Genomic DNA, 5,599 nt, shown 5'->3' on the forward strand with positions numbered 1-5,599 from the left:
TGGAATCCCATAAAATGCTGCATTGATTTCTCTTTATACAAAACCCTTTGGGATTCTGACGTTGGCAGAACTCTCCAGCGCCCATCCCAGACTGTCAAGGAGTTGGGTGGGACCAGCAGGGCAGAGGGTGTGCTTTGGCTGAGGACTCGGGGTGACTCCACGGTTCTGAGCGAGACAGATCTGAGCAGTGGAGAGCCGTCATTCCTAAAACCGACTTAGGTGGATGTGAGCTTTAAAACTGACGTCAGAAGTGGCCAGCCTTGGACAGTCTTTGCCTTTGGGGGACCTAATATTTCAACAAATAAGGTATGCTGAATCAAAAGGTGAATTGTTACCTCCCCCACCTCAGATCTCAAAGGCCCGAGGCAAGGAAACTATGAGAGTACTGACCTGTGTAGGCCTATCGCCTGGGCTGGCCCTGGATTCATCCAGTTGTCTGTCAGGGTGGTTTGCTTTCTTCAGATTAATGATGTTTTAAATTTTTGCTTTTTTTCTTTGTGGTTGGAGCATCAGTTGTCTCTAGGAATTGCTCCCAGGACATTATGGTTTGGGCATCTTCCTGGAACAATACATTGTAGTACTTAGCAGGCTGAGAGGCTGCACAGTCTTTTCCTTGTACCTTGTGGAGTCCTGAGTGTGAGCGCTAGAGCTCAGTGCGGGTGAGGGCCGGGTCCCTGTGGCCTCACTGTCCCCAAGGGTGAGGTGAGGGCTTTCATCTCTGGGCGGAGTCCTCACTCTAGCTGAGCTGCTCTGAATGGACATTCCTTGTCTGTTTTGTACTACGAGAGTGGGGGAGACCACATTGTCTCAGAACAGGCAAGATTGTGTGCCACAAATTCAGCAGAATTAGGAGTCAGAAATAGCATAAGGGAGACCCATTGTCCGAAGTGGTGGAATTGCTTTATTTACTTGGTTAATAAAGGTGGCCTTGGGTGCTACGGGTCTTTAGAAGTTTTAGAAGCTGCTAAAAAATTATTCTATATAATAAAACCCTAATATGCAAATTGAAAGGCAGAATGACCGGTCGCTATGATGTGCACTGACCACCAGGGGGCAGACACTCCACGCAGAAGCTGCCCCCTACCCCCTAGAGCAGTGATGGTGCCAGAGGTGACATGCGACTCATTTTTTTGGTTGATTTTTCTTTGTTAAGTGGCATTTAAATATATAAAATAAATATAAAAAATATAAGTCTTTGTTTTACTATGGTTGCAAATATCAAAAAATTTCTATATGTGACACGGCACCAGAGTTAAGTTAGGGTTTTTCAAAATGCTGATACGCTCAAAAGGTTCGCCCTCACTGCCCTAGAGGGAGGCGACCAGCGGCAGTTGTGGCAGTTGGGGTGCGCGGAGTGCCCAGCTGCTGCCATGGGGGGTGGGGGGGTTTCTGATCTGATGTTGGGATGGGGGAATATCCATAGGAGGGTATGCCCTTGAATTAGCAGGACCATAAAATTTAACCCTAATACTACCATTAGCTGGAGAGATTAGAATATTGAGGCTACAAATCTGCAGTTTATTCAGCTTGGTGGCACTGGCCTTTCTACTTTTGCATTTGTAAGATCGAGGTGTGGGGAGCAAATGCACTTCCCGCTGGACGCAGGGACTTGAGTGCCAGCCTTATGTGCATCCCCAGGTCGCCGGCAGACGCTTCCGTGACCAGGGGCTGTAACCAGGGATGGGCTGGCTGAGGAGTGGGCTCTTCCTCCCAATGCAGCCACCAGGGCCGCGAGCCACAAAGACTGGAAGTGCACCTTGCTTGTGGTGGCCTTCCGCTTGTGACTCCTCCCGAGGCCCTGTGCGCCCCGCCCTGCGCTCACCGGCAGCTAATTGGTCCCCCCAACCTCCCATGGCCCTTCCCCCTGGCTGGCCCCGCCCTCAGTTGGGTCCCCCCCACTCCAGACCCTGACATCTCCTGAGGGGTCCCGGATTGTGAGTGACTATGTCATCTACACTAATAAAAGAGAAACATGGTAATTGGTGTACAACCGCTACCCTTCCCATTGGCTAACCAGGGCGATATGCAAATTAACTGTCAGCCAAGATGGCGGCCGGCAGCCAGGCAGCTGAGAACAGGAGGCTTGGTTGCCCCAGCGATGAGGAAGCCAAGGTTCCCCGTCTGCAGCTGCGGGAGCTCTGAGCTCCTGAAGCAACAACTCCAAAAGATACAATGTTTCAATTATAGAAGCTAAAAGATGGCGGTTAATTTGCATACTCAGGCTCCAAGCGGAGCGAAGCCAAACAGCCCTGAAGCGGCAGGAAAGAGAGGCCTCAGGGACCCGGGAACAGTGGAGCAGACAGGCCTCCTGGCCCGGGATCAGAGAAGCCCAGAGGCCTCCGGCCGGGATCAGCAGAGCCGCGAGGCCTCAGGACCCCGGGATCAGCGGAGCTGAGAGACGTCCCGGCCCCGGTTATCAGCGGAGCCGAGAGGCCTCCAGGCCCGGGATCAGCAGAGCCGTGAGGCCTCAGGACCCCGGGATCAGCGGAGCCGCGAGGCCTCAGGACCCCGGGATCAGCGGAGCCGCGAGGCCTCAGGACCCCGGGATCAGCGGAGCCGTGAGGCCTCAGGACCCCGGGATCAGCGGAGCCGTGAGGCCTCCCGGCCCGGGATCAGCAGAGCCGTGAGGCCTCAGGACCCCGGGATCAGCGGAGCCGCGAGGCCTCCCGGCCCCGGATCAGCGGAGCCGAGAGGCCTCAGGACCCCGGGATCAGCAGAGCCGAGAGACGTCCTGGCCCCGGTTATCAGCGGAGCCGAGAGGCCTCCCGGCCTGGGATCAGTGGAGCCGCGAGGCCTCAGGACCCCGGGATCAGCAGAGCCTCGAGGCCTCAGGACCCCGTGACCAGCGGACCCGAGAGGCCTCCCGGCCCCAGTTATCAGCGGAGCCCAGAGGCCTCCCGGCCCGGGATCAGCAGAGCCGCGAGGCCTCAGGACCCCGGGATCAGCGGAGCCGAGAGGGGTCCTGGTCCCGGGATCAGCGGAGCAAGGAGACCTCCCAGCACCGGAATCAGGGTGACAGGGGGGAGCTCCTCAACCCCCTGATCGACCCTGCTCTGTGCGTGACAGGTGGCGCTGCAGCCTCCCTATTGACCCTGCCTTGAGTGTGACGGGGCGGTGCCCCAACCCCCCAATCAGCCCTACCCTGAGCGTGACTGAGGGTGGCATCGCAACCTCCTGATCTGCCCTACTCTGTGCATGACAGGGGGCGGTGCCCCAACTCCCCAATCGGCCCTGCTCTGAGCCCGACCGGGGGCTGCACCTAGGGATTGGGCCTGCCCTCTGCCACCCGGGAGCAGGCCTAAGCCAGCAGGTCATTATCTCCCGAGGGGTCCCAGACTGCGAGAGGGCACAGGCCGGGCTGAGGGACACCCCCCCCCCCCAGTGCACAAATTTTTGTGCACCGGGCCTCTAGTCTACACTAATAAAAGAGAAACATGCAAATTGGTGTCACTCTGCTACTCCCACCAACCAATCAGGATGAGTATGCAAATTAACCCAACAAAGATGGCGATTCATTTGCATATGCAGGCATGGAGTGAAGACTGAAAATAACTGAAGACTGAAGACTGAAGAGGCTTGGCTTCTCCGCTGCAGCCGGAGCGGAGAATCCAAGCCTCGCTGCTGTGGCCGGACCAAAGGCCTGGGTCCCAGGTGCCGGAGGGAAACTGGTGCCGGCAGCCAGGGGAAGGAAGGCCTATTGCGCAAATCTTGGTGCAACGGGCCTCTAGTCGATATATATAAAGAGCCAGGGTCCGTAACGTCCAAAATGACCGAAGGGATGACCAAATGTCAGGCTGCATATGCAGCAGGCTCGGGTGGGCAGGGACTGGTGAGTGGGCTGAACTGCTGACCTCTCGATCTCTCCCTCCTGCCTCCTGTGGACTGCCAAGGGGACTGTGGGCCCCAGGATGCCACGGTGGGAGGGGGCTGTGGGCCCTAACCGGGGCATGGTGGAACTCTGGGTCTCATGCGATCGGGGGCGTGGCCAGCCTAAAGCCGGACCCTGACAGGAGGGAGGAGGGAGTCCCATTCCTTGCAGAACTGGCTGTTGGATAGCTTGCTGACAGTGGCCTGCCAGCCAGGAATCTCATTTACCTGCACCCCGGACCCTGGCGATCAGGCAGGCAGAGACAGTTAGGGGCAATTAGGCTGGCAGGAGAGAGCAGTTAGGGGCAATCAGGCAGGCAGGCAGAGGCAGTTAGGGGTGATCAGGCAGGCAGGCAGGTGAGTGGTTAGGAGCCAGCGGTCCCAGATTGCGAGAGGGATGTCTGACTGCCAGTGGGATCAGGCCTAAACTGGCAGTCAGACCTCCCCCAAGGGGTCCCCATTTGGAGAGGGTGCAGGCTGGGTTGAGGGAAACACCCCCCGCCCCATGCACGAATTTCACGCACTGGACCATTAGTCCTATATAATAAAAGGCCAGGGGCCACAAGTGTAACGACTGGAATGACCGCTCAACCAGTCGCCATAAGGTGCATTGACCACCTCTCGGTCGTCCCCCCCCCCCCCCCCCCCCGTGAGTGGGGTGGCTAGCAGCGTGCAGTGGCAGGGCGGGACTGGGAACTGGCAAGTGGGCTGAATGGCTGACCTCTCGGTCCCTCCCCCCGGCCCACAGGCTCTGATGGATCAGCGATGGTGAACAGGGGAACCAGGGTGGGTGGCGGGAGGACCAGGCTAGCTGTCAGGCTGTTGGGATCCCCAGCTCTTCCCCAGCTGCGACTTCACCTCCATGCGTGTGCGCCGGGTCAGCCACTGATGGAACACGCTGCCTGCTCGGGGCCGCTCATGCTGCCGCTGCTGCTGGGGCTTGCAGCGCAACCTACCTGCCCCGGTGGTGGAGGCGGTGTTCGGCCTGGGGACTGGCAGACGGGCAGAAGATGGCCCTGATCGCAGGCTAGGCCTAGGGAACCTGCCCGCACGATTTCGTGCACTGGGCCTCTAGTAGCTTATAAACTACAGTTAAACAAGGAAGGTGACTTCTGCAGTATTTGAAGAGATCTGTGGCTGCTTAATCCTAATTCATCAGAAGAACCTCCAAACTGCCCACATCCTGTTTATTCTACGTGGGGATGAACATGCATTCCGTGTATTGGGAACAGTCTCTTAGATTTAAAAATCAAAATCTGGCAAGGCTACTAACACTGAAGAAACAGGATGATGCAGTGATGACATGCATGGACTCTGGCTTGCGCATTTTGTGGTTAGTCCTGATTCTGACACTTATAACTGTGTGACAGAGCCAGTTAACTTCTCTCTGCTTCAGTTTTTCCACCCATAAGATGGGGAAAATGGTACTACTGCCTCAGAAGGATCTTGTTATGTACTACTTTTTATAATCAGGGCAAAAAATATGTAGCTGCCCATACAACAGCAAGATGCTTTCACCTGTATGAAAAGTATGGTCACTGGTGCATGTAGCATCCCAGATTGTAAAAGGGATGTCTGACTCCCACTTTAGGCCCAACATCCCCCGAGGGGTCCCGGATTGCGAGAGAGCGCAGGCCAGGCTGAGGGAAGGTGCCCCCTGCCTCCCGTGCACGAATTTTGTGCACCGGGCCTCTAGTTATTTATAAATTACCTAATTTTGATAGCAGGCTTC

The sequence above is a fragment of the Myotis myotis genome, unplaced genomic scaffold (assembly GCF_014108235.1).
Source record: "Myotis myotis isolate mMyoMyo1 unplaced genomic scaffold, mMyoMyo1.p scaffold_m19_p_2, whole genome shotgun sequence".
NCBI lineage: Eukaryota > Metazoa > Chordata > Mammalia > Chiroptera > Vespertilionidae > Myotis > Myotis myotis.